This window comes from Hylaeus volcanicus, chromosome 5 (assembly GCF_026283585.1).
Source record: "Hylaeus volcanicus isolate JK05 chromosome 5, UHH_iyHylVolc1.0_haploid, whole genome shotgun sequence".
Taxonomy (NCBI): Eukaryota; Metazoa; Arthropoda; class Insecta; order Hymenoptera; family Colletidae; genus Hylaeus; species Hylaeus volcanicus.
Window position 1 is genome coordinate 17900838 of NC_071980.1, and position 16663 is coordinate 17917500.

At 39.8% G+C, this 16663-nt stretch overlaps 1 protein-coding gene across 1 annotated transcript in view; it reads left to right on the forward strand.

Moving 5' to 3' along the window:
• The window catches only part of LOC128876964 (uncharacterized), a 426442-nt gene that overhangs the window by 251184 nt on the left and 158595 nt on the right, over positions 1–16663 (forward strand). The window lies entirely within an intron of this gene.

Here is a 16663-nt window from a genome sequence, read left to right on the forward strand (position 1 = left end):
ATAAATGGAATTTGTTTCGATCTCAGACTTCGTTCTGGAGACTTTTTAAAATGCCTTAGTGTACTAGAACTCCTCGTTTAGAATCAAGCTAGTCTCCTTCTGGATTAGAATTGTTCACACTCCAGATCTGAGGATTCATATTTTCTAGTCTTTTGGGATTAACGCAAGAGCCCTCGAAACTGTTATATTATTCCGTCAGAAGTATTTTGCTTTAATCCATCTGTTAATTAAGGAAGCAAGGAATTTCAAGCTACGGTAACTCTTATTGCTGCCGTCCCGAAAGAGTACATTCGTAATGTCAACAGACGTAGCAGCAATTTGAACAGACCCGAAGGGACTTGAAGTCGTCCAAGTCCAAATATTAACTCAAAAATGGGGAAGAAGTCACGTCTGTTTCATAAACCAGTAAGTGTGTCGTTGGACTCAGCAAAGTGTGCAGTGCTTCTTGAAAATTATTCGACGGGATGGTGAACCTGAAATTTAAAATGTATATTTTATCGCAATGAGATTTATAATTAAATGATCTGCCATGTTCGGAAACAATTATTATGCAGTGATTAAATACAATTATTTTAAAGAAACATTTTTGTTAATCAAAGTAAGATTCATCGTTGCATTGTAAAATAATAAAAATTTCTGAAGGCAAGAGTGCGTGACAGTATTTTTACATGGAAAATGAAGAGAGTTAGAGAGTTCGCTCTTTTAACGAATATTTTTCCAAGTGAAACCACGGATGTGCTGTGCTACATACTCAAGAATTTCTTGAAATAATTATTTTCAACTGTGATGCATATTCAATTTTAATTCAATTACTCCTCAAGCAGATAAATCAACATTAACGTGGTTTAAGTAATTCTATTTCACCTCAATTTTTAATTCAGAAAAATGTAGATTTTCAAATGTAATAAAACTAAATAGTCAACTACTTTATTGGTCGTAGACCTCCCTCGATGGAGACGGAAAAATTCATTTACCATTATCAATCAACATTAGAATCGTGAGTAACATACTCTCGCAATAACAAAATTTCCCAACGCGACTTGAGATGAAAGTTCGTGGTGACACGATTTCGTTCCGCTAAAAGAAACGACGGAAATCCATTCGCGAGGGTCGTGGAAGCCACAAGGGGGTTGAAGCGACGCTCACCCCAGCGATTTGTTCCCGATTTACGAGGGAGAACCCGACATTGCCGTCAGAAATTTGCATCCCTGCGAAGAAGCAGTCAGGATCCGTGGGATGCACGCGTGTCAGGGAGGACGCATAAAATCACCGTCGCTTTACGGTCCCATTTAAACGTGCCCTGGAAGATCGGGACGCGATTCTGAATAAATTAGCATCGGCACACAGCCCCGGAGAACCGTGTATTTAGAGATTTTCGCGTTCCCAACCACCCCTGCTCGCGATCTACAAGTGCACCGACGATGTCGTCCTTTCTGATCCGCTTAAAGGGGATCCTCTCGCTTTAGCGCCTCGAAAACTGGGCCACCTTTGAGAATTCTTTTCAGAGAAACTATAAGCTGGACCTTTCTCAAATTTTACGCGCGCTTTCGTGGATCGAATGACAAGCTTTTGGAATTTTTATAGCGGGGAAGTCGAGTGACTGAGGTGCCTGCACGCTTCGGACCACGACGGGACGAAAACGAGACGCATTTGGGGTGTGAATTTTTACGCACAGGGAAATGTACTCAAGATGGTGCTTCAAATCGAATGACAATGAGAGTATGTTGTGAAACATCGTTATGAATAAATGAACGAATCGATATTCCTGCACTTCAAATGGAGAGAGGAATAGAATGAAAATACTTGGAGAAACCTGTTGTAACCCATCATGTATCGGTGGCATTATTTAAATAACATCAGCTCGTGTATTACACAGCATTCAAACTCCCGCAACACACTTCTCAATCGTTTTCTATTATTTACCGCTGAATATATTTCAATCTTTCCAATCGCGTTGAGCGCGAATACCTCGCCCCGCGAATTGATTCACGAACCCACGGGAAACGCGATCAAGTCGATTGATATCGGCGTATTTTCTTCTGATTGGAGGCGAGCCCTGTTGCTGACAATGTCGAAGGTTTTCGAACGAAATTACAACCGATAATTTAATGGGAAATGCCAAACACTCGCAGCCAGGGGAGGGGAGGGTGACATGACCGATAACGTGAATTTAACAGTGTCTTTGATCTCGCGGTTACTGAATGAAACTCAATTTTCGTCGATATTCTTTGGAACGGCTGGCTCGCTGAGCGTAATTTGAATACCGAACGCTCGCGGGTGGAAGCACCAACGCGGAACGTTTCGCCTAACTCCCGCGGATGTATTCACCTCCCGGAACTTTTTCACGCGTGTCAATGTGGAAATAAGCGAGAAATTTTCGTTATAAGTTATTCCGATACTCACGTCTTCCGATCCGACGAAAATTTCCTCGCTGAATTTCAATGACAGCGCCAGCGCGTCGAGGAACTTTCAAAGAGAGCGATTTGCGGACTCCGATCTGCCTCGACGTGGATTTCCTTCTTGTATATATCTTCGTGTGAAATTTTTGATACCGGAAACGCCCGGCCAACCGTGTTTGTAAACGTGTTTCTTCGTGGATTGAAAGTAAGGTTTTCTTGAGAAGTGAGAAACTGCATTTGGGAGATCAACAGAAAATTCTTTTATCGGAATAAATAATATTGGCGAAAGGGATACGCTCTGAGAAATAACGAGTCACTTTCGTCGACTCGTTCATAAAGATGGTGGAGTATTATTTATTTATTTGATATTTCTGTGGCATTTCTAATACAAATCTTAGCTTAATTACAGCGCACTTAGATCTTCGCTAACGTAATTCAACATTCCTGTTCAAACGGCTAATCCTGATTACCAAGCCCTCCGTTCTTGCGATTATCGTTTCCGTATTAAATGAATTTCTACATATCAATCTGTTAACTAAGCTGGCTAATGACGTATTATTCCGGGAACAGCCCCATCTGTCCTCGGGGAAACTATTCCCAAATTTACTGTTAGTTCAACGCCGTCCCTTGTGCATGGATTTTCTTATTCCGCGTTGTATCATGTTTCGTTATTGAAATCATCCTTATTCATCTTTTAGTCGAAGCTTCTATTACTTACACTGCTCAACAATCTTAATAATTATAAGGTACCTAGTACCTTCCTCAACAAGCAACATAAAACTAATATTCTAAAATAATTTTTAGAAATTCATACAACATTACTATATTTCTACAGAAGCTGTTCTGGTTTTTGTAAATCAACAAAAATTTATATATCCAAGTTTGTTGGAACAACTTGTAAATTTGACCTATAAAGTTGCTTTTCTTTATAAGATAAACAATCAAGGGGAAAAAAGGTCTCCAATATCTAAAGCTCAACGTATTGAAATTTTTTTTTTAACCGTTGGAATGGACCGCAATTTGTAACGATAATATAAGTTAGAAACAAGTATGATTTTACTGTGTAAATATAGCATAAACGGAGCGTCTCTAATGGAATGCATTCCCGCGATAATATCTAGCACGTAATTCATCGACGCTTTACTTAACCCGAGCGCCAACAGAGACCGTTCTAATGAATATTTGATTTCAATTGAATTCCTTTAGAGATGGCAGCTCCAATTTACGCAGCGATGATATTAGCAGCTCATAATCACGTTGTAAATTGAATAATGCCGCGAACCAATATTCCCGTTAGAATTACGTCATAACAATATTACGTGAAGTTCGTAAATTACTTCTTTCCACTTTGATTTCGCCACAAATGCAACTGCGTTTCGTTATAATTTAACCCATTCGCGGTTGAAATCTATGAATCCATCAGTCATTTATGAGGCTCGATATTAATTATAACAATGCAGACAAAGTTTTCATTGTCATCGTACCAATTCAACACTTGTAACCTGAGGCTACACTAATTAATTTATTGAAAAGGAATTTCGTATAGAATTTTCCTAAAACCTGATATAGATTTTATATAAATAGACAGTGGAAAGATAAAATACATTCATATCAAATCTATTCTATTTTCACGAATTTCCATGTTGATTTCCGTGTTATTTTTTATCGCTTTTTCAAAATCACACTAACGACCAAGCGTTGTCGATTCTTTTCCGTTTACGTTTGAAATCTTCCAACCTCGAGGCTCTGTCGATAAATTTTATGCGTCTGCGAAACGTGTACGGGCTGCTATCGTATTTTACTTTTATTTAATTTTCTCACGAGCGAACCGTTTCGCCTCGTGTTGCATATTATCGTGCACCGGTTATCGACAGCGTTATTTACTGTCTTAGTTAGTTTCTTTCGAATCGCCGTTCTGCAAGGCACTTCCACGCGTGGAACAATTACAACGACGATAAAAGGCTCGCGATAAAAATCGAAACGTTTATGCAATTTTCGTAGACTTAAGTGTATCAGACACGGGGGGAGATGAAGATATTTCATACTTGATACTTTCAGTTTTACCGCTAGGAAAATTGTAGAAAATTTCTTGCGAAATCGATGAACAGTATATTAAATTTTTCGTTTTCTTCCAATGCAAACTTTAACAAATTTTCGATGGAAGATCTTTAACTTAAATAAACTATAAGCTCGAAGATATGTAGCTCAAAGTCATTCGTATTGTAGTTAGTTTTGGCAAAATGTTATTACTTGTATTCTTATTTTAATAGCATACTACTAATTTTTAGTCTGCAACGTTCTATTCCCGCGTGTCACCTTGTTACCCTCTTACACGTCAGCGCTCTTAATCGTGTTTGTAAACATTAATCAAGTTACAGGACATGATAAAAGCGTTCGTAAACATGATTATAAGCGTACACGTAGGAGAGTACGTCTACGTTGGAAGACTCCTGCTTATATGTTTCAACAGAATATCTTCCAAATTCACAACTCTGTTGCAAACACATCAAAATTTCAAATGAGAAACTGCATTGGTACAAAATTAATTTATGAAAATCCTTAAAGATATCCACTTCAATTTTGTACAATTTCTCACCGATTCTTAATAAAATTTTAATCAAATAACACATGCGATAAATAATTAAGAAATACTAGTGAACCCGAGACGTCGATTATGTAACAAAAGAAAAGAAAATTTTATTTGCGTGACGACGAGACAGATTGCGAACCACTGGTGTAAAGGTTGCCGCCGTAAGTTCGCTATCGGCCCTCCAGCGTTCACAACGGCAGAAGTGAACGTAAAAAGGAGGAAAAAACAGGAGGAAAAAGAGCGTAACGTTTACGACGGTAATTGATCGTTAAGGTGACCTGCAATCGACGAACTTAATTAAAAGCACCGTCGCCCCGTGTTCTCGAGGCACCTTGCAGCGATACACACTGGAGACGCGCGTGCAATCTGTCCCTCCCACCCCTATCACCTGTCTCGCCCCCGCAGGCGAATAATAAAACGCTATTTAAACGATAAACGTAATGAATTAATGAACGACAGGGCGTGTCGCTGGCGTTGATCACGAGGGGATTAATTATGCTCCCGCGTCGTTGACGTAGACGCAATTTTGCGAATTTTAGCGTTCGTTGACACTATTATCGCTTAATCGTTGGAAATTGTTGCTCCGAGGGTTTTTTAATGACTCTGACGCGAGGATATACGTTATAACAACGCCGGGTGTGTTGGTTGTCGCTTAATCGAGGCTGACACGTTAGGTTTTTATTTTGTTATACTCAAACATGGTTAAACTTCGGTAAACATATGTATAAACAATATATTTGTAACATTTTACTTTTTTACTGATTGATAGGAGTTCAGAGCACAGGATAATTGTTTTGCATTACCTTTTCAAACTAAAACTAAATTTTAATCCGATGGTTGAGGCTACCTCAACAAAGTCAAACATTCTAAGATTGTTGCATTATACTTTTAACGATGCAGGAATGACTTACTATTACACTACATGCCTTTAAACATTACCACAGCTTTGACTCAAACGAACGAACACATGTGCCAACTTTGAGGGTAATATTCACCTTAGTCTTCTCTCAACAAATCATTTCAAATGCCAGCGAACTTGAAGCTCTCCTCCCTAAACCATACCCTTCAGTCCACCCCGAGAACCTAGGCGATGTATAACCGCGGGCTTGCCAACGTCTCGATGAAATTTCGATCAGGTTACCAGAACGAAACGATCATGCCTGGATCGATTTTCGTTCGACGAAATTGATACATTAATTATTTCCGAACGACGCGGCGCGATGTTTCGTACGCGATCCACGGTGGTTATCTTAGCTCGTATTTCAGTTGGTTGGTAATCGTGGCGGTGTTCGAGTTTCGTAATTTATTTCTACGACACGGCGCGCGATTACGATAGCGATCGGTATTGTGCATTAATAATTGAACGGTCCTGGGGTTTAAACAGCGCGTGGAGATTTATACGGTTGCGTGGAACTACGGGAAACCGTCCACCGTTTATTTCCGATCGTGTCGCGTAATTAATCATACACGTCCGCGAAATTAGATGATAATTGCGGCCGTTCTAGTACCGTGCACGTATGTTTATTTTCTGATGTTTGTACGGCCGCTTGCCGATAGATTATTCGTCCAAGTGTCGCGTTTAAACGCTTCTTTGAAATGGGAACGGCATGTTCGCGCATTTCAAAGGTTCACTATTCTCGCAGTGGGGAAAAATGTCAGTCCTGAACAAACACTTTTAACGTAAGGATAACTTATTAATTTATTTTTATGCAGTGCGATGATTTTAGCACTGCCTGGCTTCCAACGTTTCGTCACAAAAATAAATCAAACTCAAACACCAATATCGAAACACATCAAAATTTTATTTAACACATACACACGCACCTGCAAAATAAGGGCAATGACATAAATGTACCTTGAATTTTATATTTACTAGAAAAAGATTCGCAAGATTTCGCCAACAATTTATCTCGTAGTATCAAGAAATAATTTCAATAAACAACGATGGTCAAGACGTGGTCGAAGAGTCGAATGACCCAAAGGATACTTTGAACATGGAAAGGATACTACGGCGACTGCGTTCTTATCTCAACATCTCCCTTCCTCCGTCCCTCGCCCACGAAGAGCCAGGCGATAAAGAATATAAACCAGGTCAACTGGTTGGCTTCATTTGCGTCTCAAAGGACGTCTGGCCGAGTACGGTCCTATACCACTGGCGCCCACTGTTATCGCCCGTACATATTTTTTGTGGCTTTGTGCAGATGCAGATTCTCTCTGCATCGGTGAAAATGCATCAGCCACGCATACTCGGAAAAAAATGTACGATGCTCCAAATTAGATTTTACTATTTTAACGAAGAAGTTCTCGTACATCTACGTTATTACATTACACAACCATAATAAAACTCTGAAGGATCGACATTTATTATCTGCAATAAAATAAATAGAGAACAACAAGTTCGACTACACGAGGAGATAACATTTCGTAGCGGAATCAGGGTGAAATTAGATTCATCGATCTGCTACGTTCCAACCTAAGCTATAATCTTTAATCTAGGCACTTGTAACCGAAATGGATGAGAGAGCACGCCTTATCGCTGGGAGTAACCCACGCCCCCGCATTATCTCGTTGGATGAAATTTGATGTGCCGTCATCTGCGTCGTGGCAGCGAGAGACAACGTGAGAAATAGTCGAAATTATGATGCGTGGCGAACGTTGCAGGGGCGAGAGCGTGAGACTGGTAAGGCAGCTCGGTGTTTCCTCGCGAAATTTACGTTTGAAGAGACAGCGATGGCTTACGTAACGTGATATTGGGTCACTACAACCAGAGAGTAATACGCTGGCGGTACACAGTACGTAGGGAAAGGCATTGACAGCGCAAACCGCAGAGCAGAGGCATTCGAGCCAACAGAGCAGCAGTCGACTCTTCTCGCAGCGGCGCACTCAGCACAACCGCAGAAGAACTGTTTGCCAAAATGTCAATCCTCTGTCTTCCCCATCCTAACTCTACAAAAAATTAACTGTAATCATTCTGCTCTGATGTGCGTGATGTAAATTAACTGGACTATTGTTTCTCCTGATTCATTATTTGTAAAGAATCCATTTGGAGCCTTGATGAATTTTTTATGTATTCTAACCTGGCACTTCGTTATGGTTGGTGATATAATTTTTATTTAGCTTCTGCTCCATTGAAGAAGTATATTTTAATATTTGGTTGTCCAGAAAGTTCGTGAGAATTTTTAAGAAATATGTTTATAGAATTACATAGTACCTTGTAATATCTTGTTCCACAACCTTTCCATCTTTTAAGGGATGTATACATGTTATTTGTTTTCAACCATTCCGATATATTCAGACCTATACCACCTACCTGAAATTTTTGGTAGCTGAAGCCGCAGATACACTTTGATCTAGACTAACAGGACTTCTCGATAAGGCTTAGCCAAACCTGCATTAGACATGCCCATTAGTCAGCAACAGTCCCTTTATGTGGAGTCTTTAGATCCAATTCGTTGGAGACTAATAACCCACTATTTGTCAAGGTCTAGGGAACGAATTGATCGTTGCTACTCCCTGAAGTCAACACACAGGTCAGTCAACGTGAAAAACTGAGCAATAGAAAAAGAGTGACAAGAAACGCAGCTGTAGGAAGTTAATTCGATAATAAATTGTTTAGTCCCTGTTGATGAGATCAGAGTATCACCGAAAATTATTTCATACACAACAAATTTGTGTTTTTAATAGTCCATTAATAGATCCTCTCATACATTTGTTGCGAGCGAAGCGAATTTTCTCACAGAAACGTTGCTCATTGATTAAATAGAAATTCTCTGTAAAGGCTGTACACTAACGAACGATACCCGATAATTAATATACGACACGGAAATTAGCAAGACCATGGGTGCTCCGCGCGTTCAGCGATCCCTTTTGAAGACTTAATACCAATTCTAGCGAAGCACACGTCTCTCAAAGCTTCGATGGTATCATTCAAGTAGATTCACGACGAATTTCCGAGTCCGAATATCCCGTGTAGTCGCCTAAATCAAATATTGAAACGCTAGATCGGCCGAAATTATATAACATAATTGTGCCTCGTGAGCTTGGAACAACCCTTCGATTGCCAGCGGTATACCACGCTCGAACAAACGCTTTGTATTATATGCACCCCGATCGCGAGATCTGAGATTAAATCTCCAGGAATGAGATTTGGTTTATCAAATCCCCCGGCGGTGTATCGATTGACTTGATTCGAGCTCGATACTCGAGGTGAGAAGAAATTCCTGTGTTGACGCTTCTCCCTGTTTACCATATCCAGTGTCTGACTGCTCTGGAATATTCATGTTTATTTTCTACATTATATCATTCGTATTTTATTCATTCAAGCTGGGTAAATGTTTGCATTGAGCGAAAAGAATTGCTTTAGAACGAGGAGGAGTTTTACAAATAGGTTTGATCTGCAAGCTTCTATAAATATTTGTTTAAATGATAGATTACATCAATGTAGAATATTCCTGAATATTGAGAATATTGAGAACATTCCTGAGTAGAAGAATCATGTATCGCTGAATATTTCATATTTTTTGTTCCCAATTATAAAAAAGATTTCAATAAATACAAAGTAATAATTGTAATCTTAATTTTAAAAATGTTTGCTGTACACTGATGAGCTCCATCTCACAAGTCGACCTAAGACCATAGCAAAGTTAAAATTTCCTCCGAAATTTAACTGGATACTATAGATTGTGGAACGTTTCCAAGACATTCAGACGCCATTTCATGCAAGCTATACGCAACAAGTCAGAAATGAAGGCATCGTCTCTTCACTACAAAATATATGCGAACGCATTGAAATTTCGCTGTTATTCGAGTACCACAATAAATTGAAACAATTAACCGTGTCACATCCCGCGCACTTGAATTTATATAAATTATTGTCCGTTCACTTTCAGTCGCAAACTTCGTTTCAACAAAATTAGTCTCGTTGTTCCCCTGACTCGATTAAATTCAAGTTCTGTCGCTATCCAACAACTCGATCCTGAAATTAATTTTTGAGTTTATTCATCGTACGTGTAATTAAATCAAACGAAACGTTTTTAATTTAAATCTGTATACTCATTTCGCCACTCATATTTTTGACAACCATAAGGACATCAATTTTGAGGAGTAATTGAGCATTTAGGAATTCCAAACTGTGTCACGTTTAACACAGTCTCTCTAAAAACGAAGCCACATTTTATGACAGTAAATGTAATTTGGACGCTTCCATAGCTGAATAAAGGATCCATTTGACATTTATCTCTCGAGCACTAACTGTTAAAAAATGGTGTGTTCAAATATTCAATGATACTCGCGATCGGTTCAGTCCCGACGCTAGTCAGCACCGAACCGAATGAGAGATTTTCACCCATCAGGATAAGTGGTGGGAGGCGTTCCAAATCAATTCTTTCTTGGGCCAGACTATAGGTTCCCACGTAACCCTGCTGCGTTATCCTGTGGAGAGAACGTAGATAATAGATCTACGTGGTTTCACTAGGTTTGGTGGTCTGGCGCGGCAATAATCGGCCTGGAATCGTTCCAGGCTTTTCAAAAGGCAATCGATATAGCAACAAGTTCGCGCGGGGACGCTCCGGGGCGACGCTTTATGCGCTTGAAACCAAAAATTCCGCGGTCGATGCGATTTCTTTGGTTATCTCTGAACAAGCAACCTTAGGAAAGGTCGCTGTGAAATACTTGAAAAATTTTACGAGATCTGTGCTTGATATTTTCTTGTAGGGACATCCAGTAGCTTTGGGGATCCAGTTATTCAGTAATTAGATTGAATTTCACTTAATTATTAATAATCTAAGTCTTTATTTCGTAAAAGTAGTCATTATTATTACCAAACTCTGGTCCGTTCCTAAAACGTGAAGCATCTAACGAACCAAATTGTTCGAGCTGTGTTTGACGAATCCTGACGACCAAAACTCGCAATAATTAACTAGCAAAATTAATAATGCCCTCCGGCGTCATCAGCACTATTAACGGGGAACAGGATTTTGTCATTGTGCGGTTGATATGCTTGCAGAAACTGAAAGCAATTCATCGAATTGCTTATTCGATCGTATAAATTATCATTGTTGCAGAATTGCCATCCAAGCCTCTAATCGATCGCTTTATTCGATATTAATCAGATCGAAACTAGTGCAGCCTGAATCGTATTAATATATAATTTAATAGTGTCGTCCCTGAAAATCGAAAACGTTCCTCTTCTCCGACACAATTGTTAAATATTCACAGTTAAAATTTTATGCATCTGCTGCATCAATTAATTTTGATTACCATAAATAAAACTTGGTCTCGGAAAGGGTTGAACAGTATCAAGTGTCTTGATGTTTTGAATGTCCCTCTTTATTGTCGATTATTCTCGAAATCGTTTTCATTCGTTAACCTAATTCCAGACTAATTATGGTCGATGTCGAAGACTCCAAGGAAGATTGCCCGGTCGAAACGTGTAGGACGCGTGTTAAAAGATTTATCAAAGTTTCGACAGGTAAGAACCTCTAAGGAGAATCTCCGACAAATAGGGAATAATCGTTAAGTCAACAAGGGGTGAAAGTTCGCCTGGAAGGAGCATGGTGAAAGGGGTAAGCGGGAGTGAAACTCACGGTTACTTTGCTCTACCCACTCCTAATTGTCCGTTGCCGGAAGTTCGGGTTCGCGGCGGCCTTTTAACGTTTAGGCGTTGATTCATCGCAATGGTTCGCCTCGTCATAAGTATTTCCAGCTCTCCATCTCTCTGAATTTCTAATATCCCTTTCAACCCTCTGGGACCACTATCGATTAGCTTCATCTTAAAATACGCAGTTACAGTGCACGTTCATCCGATATAAGAAAAAAATTAAGAAGAGTTTTTATGAAGGAAGAGGTTCATCTACTGGAAGATATACTATGATTGATATTTGCTTATCCCATTCTATGTTACATACAACATTAAATGAGCACATCATGGTACTTTATAGATTCAGAAAGTTTTCCAAACTTGTTTCAAAATCTACTCGATATATCGCCACACTAATTAAAGTCCAGTACATTTATTTGTCACGTTCGTCTGAACCATTCGTTTTTCTATTTTCTTCAAACCACTCCACTCCTTTATGTGAGCCCTTTATAGGTCTCTGGTACTCTTTGTTACCATCAAGGAAGGGGCGGGAATTTTATATTTTTAAGCTTCTACGCTCCTACTTTTTTTGCACAAAAAAGGTGAAAGAAAATTCCTAGGGAGTTCTATCTTATAAAGGGTTAAAGCTTACATGCTTCAAGGGACTATTACGTTGTTTGTTCCCTCTCCCCTTGCACTCTAGCATCGTCAAGCGTCGGACGTCCGGTTGTCCCACAGGGTCCTGTTAGCACTGGACGGTTTAGGCAGCGGGCTCATACGATTTGCAAATTTTCAGGCCGACAAGAACGTTTTATGTGCAAACTGTTTTGGCCAGCTCCCCTCGGTTTTGTCCGGGCTTCGGCATGCGGAGAGTTGCGGTGTCGCGGAAAGAAGTTGGAAAACTCTCCGTGCCTTGAAATTCGCGATAAACGCAGCTGCCGCATCTGCGTTATACAGCAACACGTGGTCCGACAGTCGCCAGGGCCGAATACATTATAAAAGGTCCGTTGTTTCGGACGGAATTCCCGGCCATCTGTCGTTTTTCGACGCGAAAGTTTGCGACGTAGACGAGTTTCCGCACGGTCCTGAAATAAATTTTGAATATTCAACATTCGAGGAATCCCGTGGCGGTGTTAGGACAGTGGTTTCCCAAACACTCGTGAAAAAGGAGAACATTTCTGGGGCAAGTCGATTTCAAAGGGATGCGAGGCTAACGAACACCTGTAGTTGCTAAATTCGTATTATCAACGCTGTGATAAAGGTGAAAAATAATTCATAACTTTGAATGTTGCCAATTTTCTTCCATATCCCTTATAGGTTTCAAAATTCCCCCTCCTACAGGGGTTGTGCTGTCCCCTTTGGAAAATATTATTTAAAGCCTAATCACTAAATAAAAAACGAAATCGCTATTTTAGACAGACACTCACCTATCAAAAATTAAGAATGATTGAATTTGTTTATTTCTAGGATTTGTTTGCACGTAAGAGGATTATATCTGCGAAATTTCGATCCTTAAATAGAGTTCGATCAGGAAGTTCAATGTACTGAAATTCAACTAAACTAAACTAAAATTGCTACATAATCGCATAATCTCAATTACAATTAATAAATACTCACAATCTCAACGAAACTTGAAACCAGTAACCATGTACCATTCAACACGATTAACAATAGAGAAAAATGGAGTTGGCGGACGGGGAATATATTATATCCCCATAATAAATCCGCTGTGGAATATTAATTTCCTCTTTGAATAATTACCTGCTTCATATCTGATTCGAGGATGCACTAATTACCACGTAATTACAAAATTAAACTGAAAATAATGGGAGCCGGAATTTCACATTAATTTGCAAGCAGCTGTAATAATTTCAATATTCGAGAAACCAGACAATGTTGCTTCGATATTAAAAATATTCCCGTTCAATTACAAGCGTAGGCTTTCAATCATACGATTCAATTGTTTCCACGATATCGAGACGTCGCGTCGTGAAAAATTCTAGTATTATATCCAAATACGTATTCAGTTTTGCATTCAAATATTTCTGAACGACGAAATCGAACATGGCACTTCGACTTTCATGGCTCGTTAAATTATAATTCCGAATACGAGGATCTAAATTTCCCAGTTTCTGATTTCGAAATAGATTAATGTTTCATAGAGCTGCTTGAATAAATTATCGGAATTCCGATTCGGATTTCTAACGTTTATTTCCTCTTCCGTGGGTCGTACACGATTTCGAGGTGCTGTTTCAAAATTTAAATTGACGATCAAAACGTGAATGTGCTAATAACATATTAGCAAGGAAAGGACTCCCCTTTTTCAGTATTTTTATTTATAGCAACCGTCAATAAAAGAGATGGAAACGGAATATGTATGAAAGGCAATTTTAAAAAATACTTTGAGGGGTTCGTGGGTCTCGCATTTCTTGAAACGTCCAGCGATATACGATACCGCTTAAAATAGGATTTACGTGGAAAGTTCTACGTGAGGAGAAAACTCAAACCATTTTATATTCGTTTCCTAGCATTTAGATGCTAATGGATATTCTTTGTAACGTCGTTCCGTCGATTTAATTCATTCTTCCTTTGAACGAATCACTTAACAGAATGAATTATTTCGATTGTAATGAACTTTAGATTCAGATCCCTGTTACTTTCTTTCTGCCATAGTTACATTCTCTTGAATTAAACTTTCGTATATTTCATTGAAAAGAATTCTGAAGGATCTAAAATACAAAATTTGTTACTATGGTCTTTGGAGCAGTGGAACAGTTAATATTACTCATATTTGTCATTATAAATAACATATATATTCTCTCAATTTTACTCTAGCAATTAAACAAGTTTCAAAATATTTCTCCAGAATTATAAAGAATTTCGTCGGGATTTCTCAGCAATTCCCAAGACGACTTCAAACGACTCAAAATGTAAATAAACTCCTCATTTAAGACTGTCTAATCGCCCACCACTATAATATCCCGAAGACACACCGCCAGAGTTTGCTGAAACTTCGTCACCCTGTTTTTCTTTCGGCTCCTCGAAGCGAAACTTCGGTCACGATGCTTAATATCTAAAGATATCTGATAATTTCTCACGCCTGCCAGCTCCGGCACCGAGAAGCAACCGTCGAGGTTCTGATGACTAAGTTCCGAAGTTTTCCCAGTGTTGGTGCACGCGAATGGCCCGAGTTTGGAGGAGTATGCCGCGGAGTAGCTGTTTACGAAGGATAGCGTTTAGGGGTTGCGCATGCCCGTTCAAGGATGCCTAAGTACGTGGAATGCGCGTAAGGTTTTCAATGTAATCGATGGGTAACAGCGCAGCGGACGAGGAAGATGTAAAAGCGAAGAACGAAAGGTGATTGATAGTTTCCTGATTAATGGCCCGTGAAAGGAAACGGCGGGTCCTGGATGATAGCAAATAGCAGGGAATGGGCGTAAGATAATGGAGGTTGATGAAGGGCGGCTAGAAGTAAAAGGTAAGCGATGGGGGTTTATGAAAGATAGGAAGGGTCGATTAAATTAGTGTTTGGTATCGGAAGCGGAATAATAGATGGCGAGCGATAGGAGAGGACGATAGGAAGCGGGAAAACTAATGGCGGACAATAACAAACGCTAATTTCATCTTGCGGGACAATGAAGCGTTTGTAATGTACAGCGAAAAAGACTTTTATGTGGCAGAATGTAGACGACGATGATCCTTCTAAGCGATCGCAAAGTGGATAATGAATAACAATGGAAATATGGTAAGTCGGTCTTTGTGTGCTAATGGGGAGAAAATTTCTATTATAATAATAGTAACAATAGTTGCATCAGGATAAAGTAGTTGAAAGCATTATGTTAATACTCAGAATCTAGTGTACTAGCATACTCGACGGAGCAACGAGAATTAATATAACGATAGTGCCAAGTGAATAATCTGACCAACAAATCTGAAACATAGAAATCTAGATACAAATGTTTCATTTTCCAATCACGTGTAAACAATTCGCGTGGTTTGACGATCGCAGGGAAGACCCAATTCGCCAAGAACGATGAGTAACACGAAAGTATGAGGTTCCTGAAGGATTAGCATGCCACGAACGATAGCGGTTGGTAAAAAAAAAAGCAACACCGAGCCCCGAGTGAAATACAGCATTGAGAGGGGTGGCTGATAGCAAGGAGCACAATGGAAGAAATACCGACGCTAGGAAAAGCGGAACGTTGTACGCAACAAGAGCGGAGACGCGGAGCTGCGAGACAGACGAGGGCGGACCTTAACAAAAGCTAGTGAAACATGACACACAGTCGCAGACGGTGCCACGGGAAAATAGAAGAGGCGGACGACAGCGGTGGCTGGGAAGTTCGCGGTGGGCAACAAATAATAGCAAAGGATGGCGGTGCCCCTCGTGGCGGGGCTGCGCAGGCAACAATATGCCAGGGGATGTAATGAAGTCTATTGGTGGGGACTGGTACTACAGATTTCCAGCTCCAAACCTCCCCGGGGTTTCGCTTCCTGCCCGGAACTGCTCGACCGTTGGTTTCAAACCGAAATCACGATGCTCGGTACGCGTTTCCTCCCCTACCGCCGTGTTCGCAGTTGCGACACTTCCGCTTACAATGTAACTTCGATGGACTCAAAGATTCCCTGTTTGAAGGACGCCGTGCCGACCTACTGGCTGACTATTCTGGAAGATGATGATCTGATTGCTATCGAATAACATGGATTTTCTATTCGGGGGGAATTGAATTAGTTTTGGAGAGAATAGGAATTTTAGGGGAGTTGGGGATGCTGATTCTTTGAGGGAGTTTTATCTAGAGATAGAATTAAGAGGGTACTTGTTTAAAGAGTGAATTGGGTTGTCCAGATAGTTCGTGTCAATTTTTATAAAAAACTCAAAGGCACATTTCAATTTTGCCATCACAGCATCACAGCATTTCCCTCCTTTAAGGGGTGCATCTATCATAAATCTACACGGACTTTACAGACATTCCAATACTTTGGCAATTTAAAAATTTTTTAAATATAATTTGGTAGACATATTCTAAAGGGCTTAAATAACAGGAATATCAAAATAGATAGTTAGGGCAGTTAGGGAATAATAGATAGTATTGTAAG